The following is a 23,317-nucleotide window of genomic DNA, read 5'->3' on the forward strand; positions in this document are numbered from 1 at the left end:
CACACACCGGCAGCCGAGTGCCGACAGCTTAAGAGAGCACACTGGTACGCCCGCGGCAACGATCGTTCCGTGGGCACTCGAATCGGCACCCGAAAGCTCATTAAAGTGATAAGGACGCAAATAAAAACGGCATAATTGCACAATGTTTTACACAGGCCCACGCCACAACGCATACACTTGTGGCTCGGTAGCGTACGGTGATGTCCATCCAACCGGGAAGCATAAAAATCATAGCAACATTAGGAGAGACCAGCCACAATAACAACAAAGCATCTTCTCATCATTATAGCAGCCGCCAGCCGCAAGAGAGCTTTCATGTGGTTTAGAGTGAAGAGGAAAAAAAACCGTCTTAAGCAAAAGCAGTGCTGGAAACTGGTGGAACGAACGAATCATCATGTTAAGCATAATAATCTGCAAGAGTACGGTGTAACTTTGGATGGCTTGGAATGATAGAACAGAACCACTTGTATGGAAAGGTGTAAAATTTTATTAATGCTAATTATGAACAACATTCCAGAGAGTTACAGCGAGATGTGCCACGTTCTTCACACATGAAGAGCGACAATGGAAGCTTTTGTGCTTTCAAATAAACCCTCTATTACGTTAGCAGTTTAAGCAAATAAGTGTATTAGGCTTTTTGAAGTCAACGTTATAAAAATACTTGAATATTTGATCCTAAAATATTGCACTCAAAATTGGAGCCTGACGATCTCTTCTGGAATTTTCTTTTGTAGAAGTCTGATGATCTGCTGATGAAACTCCTTTACAATAATACATTATCTGGTACGTTATCAGTGCAGATAAAGTATTCTATAAACATCTGATCATGTAACCGAGTCTTTGAATGTTTACTCAGTTTTTGATAAAAAAGTTGATATTCACAAAAACTTTAATATCAAGATACAATTTGAAGACAAATGTTTCTGGAATTCTTTTATAACTAGTACTAGACTATTAAACACTGCGAAAGAGAGGCAACTATAACCAGTACATTATGCTCCATTTTGGGCTCTCTACATTCCCATTAGCTTCCTTTCCTCTCTCGAAATCGTTCTTAGTAACGAAAACGGCGATCAACTTGCCAACAATGGTCGACTCCTCCCTGATGAACTACATAACACCCTTTCACACCGAGATGCCATCCGCTTCGCCAATACCCTTATCTCCCAACACTGGAACTTCACATGAAACAACCTAGACCTAAACAACAACTCCGTCCTATCAAGCACAACACCTCTTCCTGGGAAGATACCGAATCCAGTTACATCCAACGAGTCCTTTCCCGCCTTCATGTAGGTCATAGCCGCCTTACACACTCCTACTTCCTAGAAAAATCTAGTTCCGAGTCACCTGCCAACTAGACACGACAATTCTATCGCCCGACCAACTTCATCAGAACCGCTTTATTCGATTTTTACGGATCAGTCATTTATATAGAGAAATTTAAGCAATAGTTTTAACTTATCCATTATCATATGCTAATATCGCAAACGTGTTCCACAATATTTAAGCCACACCTGCCATAGTTTTGTATTAGATTCCACTTATTTATACAGTAGAGGGGCGAATGTAGTCTCTTAGACTCAAAGCCTCTTAAAATAAACGAAAAAAAATTATCTGATCCTATTAGCTGATCATGACGTTCGGACGAAACCGATTAACATGTGACCTAAGATGCCGGTCTATATACTATCGTGTTTGAGTCTTGTCTTTTACTTATGGAAGGCCCAGAAAGCTGGATTCTACAAGCAGACAAAAGTAGTGTCTCACAGGCAATGGAGTTGTCTCCGAAGAAACCGAGTAACTTCCAAATGGCGTCTCGGGTAACTCTTGAACGTCTTTAAAATCCCCTAAACACCTAATTGAATCCGTTCCTATGCTCCATAATGATCATCATACACAAAAATAAAATTCAAACCCTCAGTTGATCTATTGCAGGCTAATAGTTGAAGAAGCAGCTTACAAACGGTCTTTTAAATGATCCCTGAATATAACTAATACACTAAACCAATTGTTTAAGTGTTCAGTTACAAACGTCTTCAAACTTCTTCTTCTTGGCTTAACGACTTCTAAGGTCAAGCCGTCCATCTAACATCTAGTAATGGCTTACTAACTAGACTTGTCGAAACCACGTAATTGGATAGTCAGTCCTCACTACGGGGGACGGTCCGGATGAGATTTGAACCCCGGTCCTACAGTTAAAAGACCAGCGCCGCTGTCGCATTCCCCACCGGGCCGCCCCCTTCAAAATATCTTCTAACTAAAGTTTGTTTCAACTGTATAAGCCATAGAATATTCCTCGACTTAAATAGTTTTACTGTATCCGCTGGTTAATTTATTTGGAAAGCATTCAGACATCTCAAATTTATCTAACCGTCTACGAACCGTAACTCTCCAGCTCATTGACACTTACCTTCTATTCTAACGCTTCCAAAAGCATCCCACGGTTGAGTTCTGTGCGGACGTTCGGTTTGCTGGACGTTGTACCTTTTCTGAGCACTTTATAGCACCACTACACTTCCGGTCAGCAGATGCTGCTGCAGCGCAAACGGAGGGGGTAACCCCAAAAGACCGGTTCTTCAGTTAGCAAGTTTGCTAGCCGTGAGCCGATTGGGCCGTTTTCCACACGAGATGCACGTTCAAAGAGAGTGTTCGCACGACAACGATTCTACCACGTAGACGCGTTTTACAAACAACTGTTTGCTAATGAATAACCTTTTTTTCTTTCTTTCGTTTATTATTTTGTTTCTCAAACTTAGATGGAACACAATTTATCGCCAAAAAACACATACACACACTTGCTCACGTAGGAAAAAGTTGAAACTCAAATTGCCACGTTAAACACACAAAAACATTCACTTTTCCTTCTGCCGGTTGATAGATTCCTCCCGTATGGTAAAACACTTTACTATTTTACTATTTTTGCTCAATTTATTGCTCGACCACAATTAAAACACTCCGAGGGCCTCCCCGGTGTTGTTATCACGTCTGCTGCTTCTGCTCTTTCGTTGATGGTAGTGAAATCGATTCACCACTACAGCCACTGTACTTTACTCGAATTTGAATTTTACTTTTTCCCGACACCGCACTTTTGTTTTAGCTCACGATTCATAAAACATTAAAAAAAACCAAACACTTGCACACACACACACACGCTCACAAGAGCACACTTACATGGAAAACCGCGCACACATACACTTAAGCACTCTTCGAATTCGTAATAAAACAAAAGCAACAGAATAACGGATCGTCGATTTTTCGTATTTCACTTTTTCTTTTCGCCAGCCGTCGTCCGTCTGGGTGGTTCCTCGGGTTCAGACAGAGGCTCACCACACAATTTTCTATCTTGCACTTTAGTAGCTTCTCTCTGAAAGAAAAACAACCACAATATATGCACAATATTTTAGTTTGCTACGGGCACCTGTATAAAGCCGCGCGCAGAATTCTCGATTCGCCTTTTTGCACCTTTTCTCATATATTTTTTCGGTAGCAAAAAAAAAAAGGAACAAAACATCCGTTAAGAAATGGAGAAGGATCCAAACTCGAAAGTTACCAACAAGAAAAGAACAAAACCGGGCGCACTCTCGCGTTACCCTTTGAGGGGCAATTTTGTGCAGAACGAAGCGTCTGACTGTACAAAACTGGACAGGAAGGCACAATTTTACGCAACTTTCGCCTTTTGCGTACCACACATTTCCTTCCATGGGGTGTGTTTGTCTTCTTTACATTTTTTTGCCACACACAAGCCGGCTTTCTTTCGTGTTCCTGCCGAAATGGGCGATCTTCTTGGGAGGGTTGGTTGGACTGGTCACCATAACAGCGCAAGAAAAAAACGCTTTCACTTCACCACTCACCGAGCACAACGCACTACACATACATCAGCACCGGAATAACCGCAAGTGAGGAGCTTTAGCTTAAGAAAGCTTGAACAAAAAAAATACTGTGGCCGGATTTACGCCCATCAGCAGCACAACAAATTGAGGCGTAAGCTGACGAGGTTCAGCTTGTTTCCCGTGAGCGTTTGAGTTTCGTAGTTTTTCTTTCCCCCTTTCTGGTTGCTTTCATACGTTGCATTTTATTCTGCACCGAGAAATTGTTTAGCAAACACAGTTTTTGTACTATTTTTCCGCATGTCTAGAGAAAAGCGACACAAAATTAATTTAATCATACACTTCAGCACACGGCATCGAATGGAAATGCAAACCACACCTCAACAAGAACGAACCCTTTGCCCAATGCTCCAATAACTCCACTCAAAGGTACGTTCAACTACAACGCTAGGGCTAACTAGGGCACATTACACACAAGCACCGTCCGAGAAAGGTCTATCCAGCGATCGCCATCTTTGACTTTGCTCACGTTTTCCACCTAGCGAACCCCCGTTAGATGGCGCAACATCCACGAGATCGCGAACCAATTATTATCAATTCTTCGGTCAACTCCGGCCGTGATCGTGATGCGGGAAGAAACGCGACACAGTCACATACATACAGCAGACAAAGCGATAGCTAACTTTTCCGTTCGAAGGGGGGTTGTTGTTTTTTTTTTTTTTTTATTTACTTTTCACTCAAACTTATAGAACAGAAGCAAATCGACGGAGAGTTTCACCTCCGCACAAGCTTTTGCATGGCCTTTTCTCTGGCACAGTAGAACTCTCCTTCCCGAAAAAAAACATTCAAACGATGGCTCTCTCTTCCTTCTTTTGTATGTTTTCAGATCAGGTGACACAGGCATGGGTAAACAAACGAGAAACGTCCGCTTTATGGTCACGGTGGTGCTAAACGGTGGCGCTAATAGGCTGCAGGTTTTTGCTTGAACTGTGTGCCGAAGTAAAAAAAAAAACAGATGATCACTTTTGTTGGTCAGAAACGATCAGTACCAAACTAACAAACACTTCTCATGCACACAGTTTTAGATGGTGACGTTTGCAGTGGCATCATCCAGCCAAAGAGATAAATTCTTTCAACTACACAACACGGAACGCCACATGAAATTGATCAGTTTATTACGATGAGCAACAACGTAAAAAGAGAAAAGAACACCCCCATCAAAAAGCCATTCACATTACCCTCCAGCACACAAATACACACACACAGAGTAAAACACTTTTTGTTCGCCCAGTCAAAAAGAAGACAAAACACAACCTGGCGAGAAAGCCTGCGCGGGCACATGCGCTACTCACTCGTTCAGCGACGCGTACCGACCAGACCGACGGCCATCTTTCGAATGAAAGGGTGCATTCGGGTCGGCACCAAAAACCCGAACGTGCTCAGAGCGCAACGCAAAAGCTCACGAAATTCGTCCACCGGCGGCGGGGAGGGTTCGTGGCGTTTGCTCGCGATCAGCTCACGCTCCCGCGGGTCTGCTGAGCGTGCGCTGCGTTGGGGCTCTCGGCTCTGCGTGGGGCACACGCGAGGCTCTGCGCGATGGGCGAGAGAATGATAATGCGAAGAAAAAGCATCCCAACACGAGCCACCGAAGCATCCGACTGCAACTATAATGCGCGTTTGCGGGCAGCCTGGACCTGGACAGGGTGATTCTGGAAAAAATGACAGTTAATAAAATTGAAAGAAATTATTTTTTTAAATCAAACCTATTTGGTCTTTTTTACAACTTCTTTTGTTCATTTATAAGCACACAATGGACGTATTTTATGAATAATATCTGCGCTTGTTTTTACACTGTTTTTAGCTGCTTTGGTTGCTTTTGTTTTGCTGCTTTTGATTTTTTCTATGTAATACTGTTCTGTTACAACTTATATTACTTTTGAACTAGTTTACTCATTTTGCCACAATCATGTTTAATATTTTTACTGTTTTTTATTCATTTATTTACTTAATAACACGTTGTTCTTGTTTTACATTTCAATACGTTTACATACAATTTACCTTTATTTGTTTATTTATGACTTATCTTCAGATATAGTTTGATAATTTATTTACAAGCTTTTTGATATTCTCTTCGTTGTGGAATAACATTTTTCATTTGTGGTTTATGATTATTTTCGGTTTCATCATTTTATTTTAATTTTGTAAAATTTTAATTTATGTTTAATTATGAAGATACAATTTTTTATAGTCTTTTAAAAAAAATAGGATTATTTATTTTTTTATATTTATTTTTCCTGTAATTTTACTCTTGTTTATCATGGTTCTCCACTTTCCTTTTTTTCTTGTTTCACAAATTTTCTAGTAATTTAATGTTGATTATACTTAACAATCGCTTTTTCACTAGCTTTATATATTATACTTGTCTAACTTTTATAGAATCCGTACCAGTAAGTAATAATCATAAACTACAACTAAATTGCAGTTTTCAGGCAATAATAAATATTCTGTTAATTAACAAGATCTCTGCACAGTGAGCTTCACACTCCATCCACGCAAAGTATGTCGTTGTTCCATATTAACAGTGTTGCTAATCTGTGTTACTTATTTTATTTCGTTATTGCAAAATAAACACCATCCAACACCATCAACCTTCTGCACCCCAGATTTATTAAAACTCTTCCAAAAATGTATCACAACTCGCCACAATCGTTAACGTATGCAAATCACACCAAACTCCTAATTCAATCATGACCTTTCCACGACGCTTCCTTTTAAAGGTACACGTTTGTCCGCAGCGAACAGAGATAAAATGTCGTTTTTAAATCATCAACTATCGGTGCGTTGCAGATCAACCTCCCCCCAGTGAGCTCATCCTGTAGCCGGTAGTGTCATGACGCCAAGTGGAACTGCTCCAAATAATAAAACATTGTACCCCGGTGCGCTTCGTAACAATTGGCAAAACTGGGCTGTTTGTCCATCGCTTTACATGTGTGTTAATTGTGTGCTTTCCGAAGCTCCCACGGAAAGAAGCGATGACGCATCAGGTTTTGGTCGCACACGACAACCTTCCAAAGATAGGCACAAAACAAAGCGGTCACAGAAACGGTGCTAAAGTCAGTGAAACGTGTTCTCCGTCGGTCGGTTGCAGTCGGTTGCACCGCTTCACCTTCTCGCGTCGCGCAAATTGCCCGGCCGGGTGGGGGGTAAAGGTTAGAAGCCTTTCAAGTGGCACGACGACAAACGGCACTGATGACGGCAACGAAGAAGTCGAACAAGTCGAAACTGCATTTTGCAAACATCTAGACGGACCAACAAGGAAAGAGGCCGACTAACAGGAAGGTGAGAACGACTGTCATATCGGCCATACTAGGACAGCTTTCAGCAGGAGCAGCAGCAGCAGCAGCAGCAATGCAAAAGCTTACCCGAAAGCTCTCGTGTCATGGGGTTTCGTTTGATCTTGGGAAGGTTTGCGTAGGTTTGTCTTTCACCGTACAACCATCGCATCCATCCAACCTTCAAACCAGTCAAACGTTTGAAGCCATCCAGCTGACGCGTGACGAACTCGAAACTAACCCCCACCTGGAGGGAGGTGGAAGACTTCCTGGTTGGCGGAAGGGAGACAAGGGTCCAGATGAAGGAGAATCTTTCTCCTCTCTTTCGAGACGTTTTTCTTTTCCATAGCAAGCTTTCTTGCTTATTCCGCTTCCCTTCCATACGCAACATCGTTGCAGCGTACTGTTTATGGTTGATTTTTTATTTTATTTCTCTGAGCTTCCCATCCCCACACACTGGGTTCTTCACTTTGCTTTGCGCTTAATTTATGCCAGAACATGATTATTACACCGGGAAGTAAGTGACGGCGGTGTGCTGCGGTTCAAACAAACGCGCACGGAATGATTACTCGTGCCCTGCCAGTTGGCGGCTGCTAGTTTCGGCGTTTGCGGGCATGTGTATCGTTTTTGATACACCGAAATCGTGTATGGGATCTACGGCCTGGGAACGGTTGCGCGATGGGTATTAAATCATTTTTAAAAGGTAATGACCGCGAGGATTGCTACATTTTTTTTTGCGAGCTGTGTTTTGGCAAAACCGATGTGACCCAAACGTAGTGTTACTTTCGGTTGACTGGTAGGCGAGTGTTTCAGGCACGTAGAATATAGACATCTTCTTGAGATAAGCAGTATTTTAATGCATTAAAAATACATTTGCGCTTCATACAAGGCACGTGTAATTTAAATCTCGTGGTCTTCCTAGACGAATTGGTATTTCGGGATTCCTGACCTATAATTTCTTATGATAAACTTATCACGAGATAGGTAGAGACAACAGAGGCTAATAGGATTGAGGATCAATGCGACAAAATACCTGCTTGCCGGAGGCTGATCGTGATAGAGCCCGACTCGGAAGCAGAATATCAGTTGACGGCGACGATCTCGAGGTGGTAGAAGAGTTCTTCTACCTTGGTACGATCGTAACTTCGGACAACAACGTAAGCACCGTAGAATCGTGCCTACTAAGGACTCCACAAACTCCTGCGATCCAGAAGACTCTAACAACACACGAAATGTACGATTTACCGCACCTTGATACGTCCCGTAGTCCTCTACGGGTACGAGTCTTGGACTATGCTGACGGAGGATGCCAATGCACTCGCCATTTTCGAACGGCGGGTGCCAAGAATCACGAGCTAGCTGAGCTGTTCCTGACGGTATCCAAAGCCGGAAGGATACGTTGACTGGGGCACTTGTCGAGGATGCCGCACACTTGCTCCACCAAAAAGGTACTCGTCAGCGTCCCGTTCGGCACGAGGCGTAAAGGAGCACAGTGGGCTCGTTGGCTGGATTAACTGGAGTCAAGTGTAGTGAATGGAAGCCTGCAGCCCTATATCGAGTTTCCTGGAAATGGATTGGCGACCTGGTCATGTCGACGCGACGTTCTCAATCCTGAGCAGGCCAAGAAGAAGAAGAAGAGGCAACAGAGGCGTCAGCCTTCACACAACTGGACCGGAGCTGGAATCCCATCCGGAGCATTCATGGTCTAGCAGCCATGGTCTAGTAAACCATTAAATGATCGGCCTGACTTAGAAGGTCGTTAAGCCAAGAAGCAGAATGTCACAAAATCAATAGATGAAATCGAAAGGCATATTAAAGTGTCCTACATATTGTACTAGATGGCTACTGACATCCAAGTGTTGAAAATGACTACAGAACTATAGAGAAAATCGACAAAATTTTCTTTCAAACCCTTGGAAACGTAACGCTATGTATCATGTATCTAATGCACGGCTTAAAACGCACAATGACCTGCCCTGAAACTATGCCGGTTGGTATGAATGCCTCAACTAAACAACCTTGGGCAGATATTCTCGCACCCGCAAGACCCGCACATTGCGACATCTCTGCCACTTCCGACAGGTTTAGGACGCACACGCAACCGACTACCGTCATTCCAAGCAAGCAGATAAAGTATGCCCCTTTAAAACACGGTACGTTAAAAGCGTCCGCAAAGCTAATTAATTGCTTCATCGTTAGTAGTGTGAATTTTATTCGCGCTACTGGCAGATGCCCCCCTTTAAATTCGAACCACCAATTTGTTCCAATTAGTGCAAACCGCGGGCTCCGTACCGGTAAGATCGGTGCCCTAAACCGAACCGATGCTCTCCTTTTTGGCCGCTTTTGCAGACAAACGCACACAAGCACGCGTGGGACGTACATCATAATTTCCGCACCCTTAATGATCGACCGGTTGTAACCGGGTGTGTATAGCAGAAGTACTGCGAATAATGCTGCATTCTGCACCGTTCGTGCACGAACGATCTGGACGCACTTTCCACGTTCAACCGAAAACCCCCGAATGCACACGGTCGGAGCTTCGGTAAGTATTTCATAAATTTTAATTGCACATTTAATACCTGGTTCGTTGGTGCGTTGGTGGACTGGCACGGGTTCGGCAGCTAATGGCGGGGCTCGATTTTACGTTATTCGGGCTGTATTTGCTGTTGTTTGTGTGAGAATGTTAGATGAACAAGGTAAATATTTATCGGCAACAAAGGGCAACATACAGCATAAGAGCAATGCTTACGTGTGTGTATTGTGTTGTGATTATGATAGCATTTTTCTCCCTTTCTTTCTTTTCTCGATTGAGAATAAACCACACAAGTGAGGTAAATGAATGGCAAAAGCGGAACATAAATGCATCGATCTCGAATTACGGCATCTTCGGTTGGTGTTTGATGTGTGACGGAAGACGCACTGCCCAATCGAGAATCATAAATTTCTTCGATAGATTTAATACGAGAAAGTTTCAGCTCAGAAGGGAAGCAGTTTTTTAAATGTATTACTCTTGTGATTAATACTTAGATGGTAACAGTTAAAAATATTTTCTAATTATAAAATTGAAGTTAATTATTGAACGAATCAAATCATTTCATGTTAGTAACTGTCCATTTGAAAGCTTCGAAAAGAAACCTGAACTACTTTTCCGTAGCCTAACGTTCTTTTTAATAAAGCAATCATTCAGGTGATAGATAAGTAATTTCAAAACGGTGTAAATGCTTGAGCGATACGAAATACATATTTCATCAGTTATGAACCGGAAAAAGTCTTCCTTTGGTTTTTCAAGTCCAAATATACTAATTCTTCAAATACTTACCAGCAAGTAATTCAAATCAAGGATGTATAGAATATTATGTACACGTTGTGCACGATAAATTTGACACAAACGATACGTCATTTGAAAGCCACAAAAGTTTAAAAACAGTGACAAAATGTCGAGTAAACCTAATAAGCGGCACCCGCCGGAACTGTGGAAGAGAATTACGTGTATCATGATGATCCGCGCCGGACACACAAACCGGGACATCAAGGCGGCGGCGCAGTGTGTATTAAACACTGTGAATTAATGTGATTTCGAGGCTGCTGTACAACGGAAGGATCATACCAGGCGGTCGGATTGCTTACGGAACGACGAGTTCTTCGACATTTCTTCGTGCAGGGCCTGAGGCTGAACACGCACGGCTATGTGAAGCTGCTGTCAACGGTCAACGGCCGCCATTTCGCAAAAATGGCTTAAAGACAATTTTTTAGACTTTACCACCCCCAAAATTTGGCCTCTCAGCCCCCCGGACCTCAAAACGATGGACTATTTCGTGTGAGGCATGGCTGAAAGGGACACCAACCGAACGTCATGCAACACAAAAGCAGAATTAGTGCACAAAATTAAGACCGTTTTTGCGGCCCTACCCAGGGCTATGATAGTCCGGGTTTGCTCCAGGTTTCGGAAGCGGATGCAGGTGGCGATCGATGCCAAGGGTGGTTACTTTGAATAATTTGTAAGCAAAACCTCGTAGAAAAACATTTTTTTTCTTAATTGCTTCATTTAAACAAAAAATGTTTCAATTCCCACAGGAACTGTCAAATTTATCGTGCACACCGTGTAAAATAGTTAAAAAATCAACACTTGCAACAATTAAGAACTTACAAATTAACCTTTATGAAGCTCAACACGTACAGATTTTTTTTTTTTTGTAAAAATGTTCCACAAAGTTTTAAAAGCAACACGCCAAAACGCCTTTCCTAGCACCACAATTTAGCGTGGGTTTGAAGTTCATGTTATTGCCTTAAATTTTAATCATCTCCCACCTATCGGAAGGTGTAGATACATTCATGCTGGTAGATCCAGCTCAAAGACGAGCAAACCCGGTGGGCGTGATTTATTAATTTCCAAAGTGTATCTAATCGCGTCGAACCACATTCAACGGTTGTATTCTGGTTCCGCTTTTATGCAACAAGCATAGAGTAAAGAACTGAAGTTGTTGATTATTTTGCACATCTCGATTGTGTATTAATGTGCAATGGTAGTGCTCTTACTATACAGGGGATTTTGCTGTTGCTTTTGCTGTTACTTCCCCTATGCAATTTGCTCTTTACGGAGGAAGCTTATGAGAATGGATCGGAATTCCATCTCGAGCTGCACGCTCAACCGTACGAGGCAACACCAACGATCGCAAATGGCGAAACCGCATCTTGCGCTTCTTCACCGTGACTTAAAGTAGAAGAGAAAAAAAACACGAAACAACCACGGAAAACATGCAACAAAACCAAAACGACCATTTCGTTCCCTTCCATCGATCTCGCACCAGACCGGTAACGTTCTACATCAACAGTGCCCGATGCAACGCACTGTGTAATGAAACCGGGCAAATATGAAATTATACCGCACGAGGTAAATGGAGAAGAAGCTCAAGCCGACCAAAACCACCACCCCAGCTTTGGCTCTGATCTGTTCTTAATGGCCACGTGCGTAAGCGAATGACGAAACTATTCGATTCAGTTTTCCTCGCACGGTAAGAAATATTGGCGCTCGTCCGACATTTGGTTTAAAAGGTCAAAAACACTCTCCACTGCCCAGTGCCCTTAGTGGAATTTTCCAGTTTGGGGTAATTTTACACCGTCTACTGGCCATGATCAATTGAACGGTTAAGTTCAATGCTTTATGAATTAAATATCAACACCTAGCAGTATGTGTAACAGAACAAGCTACCTGACCCCATTTTTCCCAACCGTTCTGAACCATTTCCGCTTGAAAAAAAAAAACTAGCTTTTTCCTATAAATAACGATCATTTTCCATCAGCTTTCCATTCTCCAAGAGCAGCACCTTTTTGCTAAAAGAAAACTTGTAGAAAACCGTTACAGTGTCGCGCAATAATTTATTTCCTCATATAAATCAACCAGCCTTTTGGCGACTAATGCGCGTCTATATCGTCACTTTCCAACGCTGCATAGGTTGAATTTATGGGCCGACTTGGTGGTTCAAGTAGCTAGCAGCGCAGAAGAATTATGCACCATTGCAAAACCATAAAATATATGGATAACCATTAGAATCCGAACAACGGTTTAGAACGGTTATGGTTCGGTGACGTCGGAAATATGTTAGGTAGAGTACATTTAATATGATTTGTATTACCAAAAACAAAACTGTATTTTACAAATTTTTGCTGAAAAATAGGATTTACAAAAAATACCATTTTAATTTAAAAATAGAACGTAAAAACAAATTATTTTACGAAAGCTATCCCTGTATGTTAGTCGACCCCTGCTTTAAATGCATATCGCCTTCAATGTCGACTGCTGTGAAGCGCCTAAAGGTATACTATTTTGATGCATCATCTTGGAAAGCACTATGAGATAACGTGCTGGATTTTTCAACAATTTGTTCAGGAAAAACATTATTTCTTCAATGAAAACATTCTTAACCATTATAATAATTTAAATAGTGTTGTATTAAAGTCACAAAAGCTTATGTTTGCTACAATTTCTAACGCTTTTAGCAACCATTAAAGCAGGATTGTTCAGTACGGTCTCAGCGTAAGCTTAATCCTTACCTTCCAAGCCTTCACCAGCGGGACAGTTTAAAATTTATAGTTGTGCCGAGTACATAACCACAAGAAAAAAGATTCTTCGCGACACCCGCTTAACCGAAAGGCAAGCGGCTGTGATTTATGATTTGAAAATTTCAAAGAGAACTTCTAACCAAACAGTGCTTAAAACTAAATGAACTTCTTTACCGATAACTTCCATCCACTCTACACGCTAACGAAAGCGCCCATAATGATGCAAAGATTCTATGCTAATGCACGTTCCAACTTTAAATGCCAAAGGCCCTTCAACACCAAGCAGAAGGGCTAATTGTAATAACCTTGTAAGAACGATTAGCTAAAACGCTCTTATCCTATACGCCCTTTTGTAAAACATCATCACCATGTACCGGAGCGACCGGTCAATGCATGCAACGTGCACAAACACTACAATTAGGAAGTGCATACGAACCACCCTCCACAACATACAAGGACAAACAACAAACAAACACACACACACACGTTTGTTCCTCATACCCACGTACGGAACACCCATGATAAATGGGATCGCCTTAACAATGAGCAAAAACGATAAATTATGCTTACGATCGTAATTGTTTCTGTTGTCACCGTGTGAAAAACGGAAAAAACAACCAACGGAACAGTACGGTGGAAATCGTACAGTCTTTCTGGGATGTGCCGGCGAACGCGCTGCGAACGTCCTGGAACTAGAAACAAGCAGGTTCAACAGCAACAACATGCCGCCCCATGGGCAAAATTAGACCATCGGGGCCACTATCGCACCTTGCCTATCTGTTCGCTCTTTTATGGCAGCATAATTAACAGTAGCATGTAAGTTTGCTTATCAGTTAATTGTTTTTCTGTTTTGTCAATACCGTTTAGGTAAGCAAAATTGCTTCAGAATGCTTGCTGTTCTTGTGGGTTCGGTCAAAGATGTTTCGCATTCTTATGTAAAAATAACCTCACAAAACTAATTTTTCCACACGAAAAAACAAATGGTTTCATAGCCTTTTCCTTCTTCAGCAGAAGTTCTTTGGAAGCTATAAATTGTTCGAGAGCTGTAAGAATCACTTCCGAAAATAGGAAAAACCAATTTGGAGACTGTTTCGTGTCATGTCTTCTTCTCGAAAGGCGTACACCGAGTGCTAAGTGGACACCGTGCGGTGCAGCTGTGAATTGCGTCAATATAATCTGCAAACACGAAACGCTTTGCACCAGCGGGGCCAGACTTGGGATGAAACTGTACTGGCTGTACGTGCATTACGTAAGCGTTTCGATATCGGAGCGTCCGGAAGAGTAAATATGCTTTTCGAACTAGAGCTTAAAGCGACGTGTAATTTGGTACCCCGCAGCGATGTTCTGAACGGCAGACCACCTAAATTATCTGTGGATATTTTTACAATGATTAGCATGCTGAAATCATGTGAAGAATTTGGTGAGGAATAGGTTTTACTATAGAGAGATTGCTAATAATTGCATCAAAAGCATATCGTGATTGTATTATGGAGCATAAACCGAATAATTTTTTTTAAACGGAGTCGACTTTTGCATCCTAAAACTGCAACACGTGAAGTAAATTGCATTCCTCTTTCTCTCACCCTCTTATACGCTTCTCTCTGTCGTATAGTAGCAAACGATTTTTCTCTCGATGTTTCTCTCTCGAAAAATCCCCCAACACCTCTCACCAATACAACACCTTCACGAGCGTTGCGTTAAACCTGTACGCGCGAACGCGAGGGCGCGCTCGACTACGCGAGATCACACCGGCGCCATTAGCTTATCAGCGCACCGGTTCCGCGTAATCAGTTCGAGTCGGTCAGCCGAAGCGTGAGGTTCAGCAGCAGCCGCGATACTCTAGCGCCGTTAATACTAAATCAGCTCAAAAAATTCCTCAAAGCGGTTTTCGTTCAGTGTGTGTGCTAGTGCCGAGTTCATGCGCCAGTTTGCATCACCGGTTTAAGGTTAGCGCAAGTTATCGAAAGCATGATCGGCCCTTGGATTGGAAATTTCTTTCCTTTTGTGTGTTGTGTTTGCTTTTCGGTGTGTTTAGTAACTCCCAACGCTTTCACCGCCCCGTAACACGCGCACAGTGAACAGCGTTACGGCGTAACAGCTCTGTAACGGTTCGGCATTTTTTGTTTGTTTGTTCATCTTCGAATAGCACAGTAAAGTAAAGCAACACTAAAACGAAACCAGAAGTAAACTGATCGTTATCTTGATCCCTTCGCCATTCCTTCGTTCAGAAAGCCACTTTGGAGTATGATGTTGTTGCACTTGTAACGTCTTGTGATGGCTTATCAAGATATTCCACGCGTTTCTTGGCCTTTCCTAGCTGTGGATCGCGCACACGTTTAAGTGGCTTAAGTGGCCATCTCCGCCATCATCACGGCCATCGGTCGTTAGTACGCCTACGGTAGTTTCCGACCCCGAAGGGGGGGGTGTTTACGGATTGTGCACGGCCAGTGTTGCCAGAGTGTCAGTGCGAACGATCAGCACCGGGTGTGAACAGTGAACGAACGCATCGGTTTTTGGGCTACCTCCTCGAAGAATCGATATTTCTGTGCTATAAAGTGCATACGACAATTAAGTGCGCCAGGCATGCTCTTTTAGCTCAAGTGCGAAAGATTGTTCGATAACAAGTGGGTCGACGTGTGCCCCTTAGCTCAAGCCAGCAATGGCAAACGTGTGTGAGAAGTGTCGCTAGATGTCGTTTGCTTTTTGAAGGAAAATTCTTCCAATAAAATATCCATTTCGTGCGCATATGTGTGAGTGTAGATTAATGTGCTTCCTTGTGAAAATAAATCGAATGCAGTATCCTGCAACGGTAGAAAATGGTGCAACATGCAAGGATAGTTAAACCTGTGGGAAGAGAAGGAACAAGCCAAAAAGAGAATATATGCAATTCATTTGTGATTTATGTTCATCAGCAAAATCCATTAAGCGGCTAGAGTGTATCTGGTTTTTTTTTTGCATATCTTTTCAAAAACTACGTGAAGGAAAACGGATGATATGCTTTATCGCTCCAGCTATTCGACGAATCTGGAAAGGATTAATACATTCTTTTGCTCACTTTTACACTTCAGGGCGAGTGTTTAAGTGAAAGGTGCTTCAAATCGCTACGATCACCTATACTTTCCTATATTTTTTTCCCCTTCCTTCTGTCCGGAAAACTCCTCAACACACCAAAGAGTAAAAATCATCATTTAAGTATCGCCGCACCATTTAGAAGCTTCCGAACTAAATAGTCCCAAAGAATCCGTTCGTTTTTGGGTGTGGGACTGACGTTTCCATTTAACCCGTCTCTGTGTCACTTGCGGTGGTCGGAAGGTGTGGATGTGCAAATTGCATTCTAATGGCAAGAAATATTTAAAATTCCAATATGTAAAACTTTCATGCAGTGCAAGAGCATCAGCAAAAAACTCGAATTTCTTGTGCAAAATGGCAGAGCTTGCTGCAATGAAGAAAGAAAAAGGCTGAAACCAAAAGAGAAATGAAATGTGTGCCACCGTTTGATTTGAAATTTTGCACACTTTTGCTAGTATTTCTCTGGATGGGTTTCTCGTTTTTTTAACTTTTTTGATTTTTTTTTTTGCACTCCCTATTTTGGCATGCAAATTTACGCCCCCTCCCGGCGTAGTTCGGGTGATGCATTTTAAACTTCGATGCACAAAGAAGCTTCCAGCTGCTCAATCGGGTGGAAAAAGACCTTAAATGGGTTTTTCGACGTTCGACCAATTTGATTGCACGTTCCTCCATACTGGGTAGCCATCTAATGTGCACATGAGTTTAGAAGGTGAACGAAAAGAGTGTTAGGAAGAGATTTTTTTTATTCAGGCAAAACCACATACCTCGCATGGCTGCTCGGTGATGAGTTTCATATTTGAGCGTGAAAGAGGATTTAGAACACTTTTTAAAGCAAGAAATTCACGGTGCTTAATTGTTGAGAATTCACAAAATGTCGTCTCTCGAGGAGATTTAACAACCCTTGTAAAGGAAGCATGTCTTAGTTCCACTAAAAGGTTTTAAAAATCGAGCACTCACAGAGAAACGAAAATTTGAACCGCTCGACTGTAACACTTAGTAACGCTTCTTTTTCAGTTTTTACTAAATTTATTCATATTGTCTTCTCCTTATTTCGCTATTAATTTACTGGAAAAAATGCAAAAGTAATAATCTGATAATCATAGCAAAAGACAGGGATTGGAATGCTAAGCATCAAAAATATATTAAATGCCAAAGGTTCGTTCTTTCAAACTGACACTGGTAAAATGATTTGCTCAATGTGGTGTAACTCTTGTCGTCAGTCACCTTGTACTAAAAGTCACGTCAGATCCTCTCGCTACCCTCTTTCATTCGATCTAGCTAAGTAATTAAGTGGTCTGTTTTAGTTGTGGAATGACTTTTGTATAATTCCTGGCCTATAATGTCCTTCAAGTCACATCCCTTTCAGTTATACTACCTTCTCTCATCTCTCGCAAAGGCATCGATAAGAACTCTCATTAACCACTGAAACAAAGCGGGTTTCAATGAGTTATTTGGACGATTAAATATCCTATAAATTAAATTAAATATCCTATCCGAACCGTCCTCCCGTAGCGAGGACTGACTGTCTAACTACATAGCATGGGCAAGCCTAGTAAAGCCATTTGATGGCAGGCGTGACTTTCAAACGTCCAGAAGTACTACGAACTATTTTTAAAATTCTTCATTTCAATTTTTCATCCCAAATGAAGAAAACATTGTCCCGCGCGAGCAGTAGAGTCAGCTTTTCACCGATATTTCACCCCTGATTTAGTCATTTATGGCCCCAGTTATTCATCTAACTGGGCACAAAACAGCATAGCGATAATTCTTAACTTTGATAACGCCGTTGGCTACCAACATTTTTCCAAATACATATCATTCTAGATCTCAAACACCTGGCACAAAATTCAGTTTTACCAGCTCAGATAATCAATGAATGCTCTGTTTGTAGCTTGCCAGCCATAACCGCTTCAGACAGCTGTCGCGTGGGCAAAAACCCTAAAACAACAACAACTACAAAAAAAAAAAAAAACAATCAAAAACAAGTCTTATCTGCCACCCACCAGCGAGTACTTGCTTGCTTGGGGGTTGTTTTTTAGCTCTCCTTCTCTTTTTCTCTCTCTTTCTCTACATGACATGACATGACGTTGCTTTCATCCATCTGATCACAATCAGCCGGTAGGTTTCGTACCGCTTTTTTTTTCGTCATTGGGGTCATACCTGTATCCTCAATAAATATTTTCTTACAGCAGTAGGGCCAGGCAGTTCTTTATGAACGAAAAAAAAATCTTTAAACCTGATCCAACCGCTTCGAACTGGCTGCTGAGGGTATAGATCAGGCGAGAGCAGAAATCTCTGACCGAGATCCAATATATCTGCTTGGTACTTGGTAAAATCCCAAATACCATCTCCAATCCACCCATGCGTGGACTCCCATCTCCAAGTGACGCAGATGACGCAAGGCTTACTGGACACGTACGTACACTCGCTACACGCGTGCAATCGGACGGTTTGCCGGTGTGTTGATTTGCTACACGCTTCGCTGCTTTGTTGATGGTGGCAGTAAATTTGATTTAAATTGCTTTCATTTTTCACCCGAGGGAGCAGCAGTGCGCTTTGTCACTGCATTTCCGGATGGCAAAACCACCTGCATTCCAGCGTGCATCTAGACAGTTCCCTTGGCGGGAACGGTGATAGCTATAAAAATTATTGCTTTATCAGGTGTGAAAATAACCTATTTATCTATTCGCTTGTAATCCCAAAATCCAGCCCCCGGTTCTTTTCTTTTCTTCTTCAAATCGTTCCGTATGAACTCAACACCTGAACGATAAGCCAATGTCATTTTCCCCGGGGCTGTAAACGGTGCGTCTATTTCAATTAGGCAATACAGAAACCGAAAGAGAAGCGAAAAAGAGCACCACTACGAGATCAGTTACTAACCTTTCGAGCCAAAAATTGGAGGCCACAAAAAAACCGCCCAAAATAGATTATGCTCGTAGTCTGCTGTTTGTTTCGGTGCAAAGCTTCCAAAAGGCGCGATAAGATAAAGTCCGTTTGTCAGTGATTGTGTTGCTGATGGTGCAGTATCAGCGCGACTTAAAAAATAAAACTACACAAAACGCCTTTAAACAGCAAGCAGACATGAACACATACGTATTGAAGGATTTCCGGACGTGATTGATGAGAAATCTTCTTCTCTCTGTACCGTACCTTGTGCGATCAGTTGTAGAGTTTCTGGCAAGCACACTGAGGCTTCCACCTTGAAGATAATAATTTATTTTTCTTTCTTGATACGCTCTCATCTCCATTGGTTTTCACAATTTGAAAGATTTTGTTCTTCTCCAGTACCAGCTCAATTCTTACACAAAACATACGCTCTCTGGGCACGATCGTCAACGCGGGGCATATAAACACGGTGAGCAAACCAGGCGCAAATAATAATAATTGACCAATTTATTTCAATTTCGCAAAAACCGTCCACCGTTGGCCGGCCGTTGATAACGGATAAAGATTGTGCTCTGGGTAGTTTTGTAGCTTATTTGCAAAACTGCCCCGCCGGCAGGCTTTTTTGCGTGTGTTTGTGACGGCTGCGTGTTGGATTGATGCGGACGCAAGAGGTGCCTTTCGGTTCGGAATGCCATTGAAATGGTGGTGCCGATGGATAGAAGTGAATGGGTTTTGTGTTCCAGGAATAAAGCATTCAAGTGAAGATGCTAGGCTTGATTGTGATTTGGTATCAGTGTGAGATAAAACTCTAGCCATGCTTTATGCAAGGTAAAGTGAAGAGAAAATGGCGGAATAGAATGAATGTTTGTAGTGCAATAGAACGTCATACGAATGCTTCGAAGGTTTTCTTCAAAATAGTTATTTATTTATGTTATTCCTTTCATTTTCTTAAAAGTTATGAAGCTCGGATTAAAATTTAGACATAATTATAAAGCGAACTTGTTTCTTCTGCTGGTTGGTTGCTTATAAGTTCATTTAATTTAAGTGATTTAATTATCTATTACTTCAACATATTCAAACTTAAAGAAAATTGGCAATCTGTATTCTAGTTTTATAGTTCATTATTTCTATACAACTTAAGGAATTTTTACCTTCTTTGATCAAAGGTCATGACGTGGTCCAAACTTGGAAGAGAAATTGAAGGTTATTAATGTTTACATCTCCTTACCCTGTATGCTTGAAACATTGACCTGCTTTTGAGTAGTATTCATGTCCAAAACACACTTTAAGTGGTGATGTTAGATGCAGATAGTAATCAGCTGATAACTTGGCCCCATCGTACACTACCGCCGTCGTTCATCACACGTGATAAAGTGTGGTCCGGCTGTCTAAGAAGCTTCAGCAAGCGAACCTGCTTGCATGCTCACCATTACTTCAGTGTGAAGCAATTTGCAACGATTTGCAATCCACAGTACTTGACTGTGACAGAGCACATGCAAATGAAAACACACACACACACGAGAGATGAATCAGATGAGGCGAAGATGTTCAATGCTGGCTAAGCTTGACATTGTTAGGGTTAGCCCCTAATTCGACGCTAAACGGACAACATCGCACAAAACAAACTGTTCTGCCAGACACTTGCCAGCGCTGTCGGAACGAAAACATTCACTCCAACATGTGGAAGAAGTGCTGGAAGTGCTGTGTCAAAATTGTTTCACCAAACATGGCCCATCTTCGATTATCAGTCCCTATTTCTTGGGCGCAATCTGTTTGCCAAAGGTTTTAGACACTCCGTTCGCAAAGCTTACGAAACTTCGCACGCTTGCCAGCGCACTCTTCGATCGGTATCGGCAAAGCCCCGCTCTAGGTGCTCATGGGTGAAGGTGAAGGCGCACCCGAATGAAGGCAGGCGACCATCGAGCCGCGTCTAGGTTGACGGCCGTCCAACCGTTGCCCGCTCGCTGGGGATTATTGAATCAAATAACTTCCTTAAGTAACGACAATTGACTGAATTAGATAAGAGGATACGGTTACAAACAAAGTCCAAAAAGTCCTACCTCCGGTTGCCAGAGTTGGATCGTGCGGCCCGTCATCAACCCGCTCCCGAGATGCAAACGATAATGCTTAAAAGAAGGTGCATTCTGGGGAAAAACTTTTCACTTTCGAAAAACAAAACAAACCAACTCACTCAAAGTACCGTGGGTTGTGGCTTACGGTTTTGTTTGGCTGTTTGTCTGTACAAGGACGGAAACTTCTTTTTTGCTCAACCAGTCTCAACATTAATTAGCAACAGTTTGCTGGTGAAGACAGGGATTAATTAGCGTTGAAAATCTGGAACTAGCGAGACGAAACTAGAACGAAAGGTAAATTAAAATGTTTTTTTTTTGGCATTTTGTGCACTAAAATGCGAATGACCGTTCGTATTACAAGTCTAGGGACATTGATCTCCTGATTGTGTTTTGGGTGCTTTTTGTTTTTCGTAAGAACCATCTGGAAACTGGAATCATTTTAGCGGATTACAATGAGCGTGTTTTGAATTATTTTTCAATAAAAATTGTAAAACAACACTAAAAATTCATCTTATTTTTTGATGATTTTTTTTTCCCAACATGGACTTTAACAAGAAAGTTGAGTTAAATTTTTTACCGCTACACAACACTACAAAGATAATCTAAAATCTTTTTTCATACATCATACAATCGATTTAAATAAACTGTAACTGAATGAATGAATAAATGAACTGAAAACTGTAACTGCCAATTCAATTGAAAAGCATCTCCCAAGTGCCTACGTTCCAACAAGTGCAGAAATACTTTGAAGCAACAATTGTACATTTAAATGTATTTGTTTGCTTGATTATTGCATTGCATTTTCTGTGAAAAATCTTAAAAACCTTTTCCTTTGTACGCTGAATTAATCCACGTATTTCAACATATTGGCGAAGAAAGTTTGATCGTGGATCAAATTTCCAATAATCAATCTAAAAGCTGTGACCGATTCGTTCTTATATGGTGCAATGCATCCCTTTTCATCCGATTAATACACACAATTTCTTCTCTTTCTCCATTGTTGTCCCCAGTTAATAAACAACTAAGTGCTTATTAACTGATAATAAGCGATTATTTACCTTTTGTAACCCACATGGGGAATGTTTTCAGTACGTAAACCTTTCCAAACCTCAATCAACGTGAAGCAGACGGATTGCGTTGTTGTTTCCTCGTGGAACCATGAATGATTTGACAAATGAAAATAAACAACCTTGGTAACTTGCTAATCCGGCCCACTTTCAATTAGCTTCAGTAATCGTTAGCTGCTGTTTTTGTAAACATACAAGTTTATTACCGTTTATCATACAAGTGAGCCAGTGAGCATGGTTTTGTTTGTTTGGATTTTCTCTGTGCAAAACAAAAACACGTTCGTGTGATTACTGTATGATTAACAAAACATCACAGGTATTTTAGTTTATTGCAACACAAAATTTAAATAGTTTAACACATTATGAGCGACATTCTCTTTTAAATTGGCGTTTTCTAGACAAGAAACAAAACTTCAATTTAATCGCAAAGCAAAACAAATAATCTTGCCCAAAACAATTTACCACGACCCAACTTACAATCGGCATTCACGCAACGACAAAACCCATGACCGAAAATCCAACCTCACTTTATTGCTTCATGACAAAGCGCACCTGAACGGAAGGCACCAGAACGAGTTGGGAGTTTAATCAATTTTATCTTTTAGATTATTTCCAATCAGTTAACCATTCGTTAGCCAAGGTAACGAGTTAACGCTAGAGCAGAAGAAAGAGGTAAAATAGTTTTATGTTTCTAGTCGAAAAGCTACCACGCTGTACACCATACTTCCAATCCAAAACCTCGTTACCTCAGTGTAGCGTGTGCCAGGCAATGTACACATGCTTGTACATTTAATGCCAACAATACCAAAGCCAAACAAAGACGTCAAGGTGCGGGTTTTAGGAAAGTCAGTTACAGTGACTACTGTTAGACGTTGCCGGCTGTTTTTTCCTTCTTCAATTTCTAAACTTTCTTTCGCAATGCACAAGAAAGAAGCTTTTTTGTCCATCTCTTTTTCGGTTGTACTTGGTAGCAAGTTCCACCATCCATTCATCGTGTCCGT

General features: G+C 41.6%; 2 protein-coding genes across 2 annotated transcripts in view; one reads left to right on the forward strand and one right to left on the reverse strand.

The window, feature by feature from the left end:
• Window positions 1–1,237, reverse strand: part of LOC126561377 (trafficking protein particle complex subunit 11) — a 411,048-nt gene extending 409,811 nt beyond the window's left edge. The window contains exon 1 of the mRNA XM_050217486.1: window positions 1,233–1,237. The gene's annotated coding sequence lies outside the window, so the exon portion shown is untranslated. The remainder of the gene's footprint in view (window positions 1–1,232) is intronic.
• Window positions 1–23,317, forward strand: part of LOC126563129 (coatomer subunit zeta-1) — a 558,371-nt gene that overhangs the window by 461,988 nt on the left and 73,066 nt on the right. The window lies entirely within an intron of this gene.

Source organism: Anopheles maculipalpis, chromosome 3RL (genome assembly GCF_943734695.1).
Source record: "Anopheles maculipalpis chromosome 3RL, idAnoMacuDA_375_x, whole genome shotgun sequence".
Classification (NCBI taxonomy): domain Eukaryota; kingdom Metazoa; phylum Arthropoda; class Insecta; order Diptera; family Culicidae; genus Anopheles; species Anopheles maculipalpis.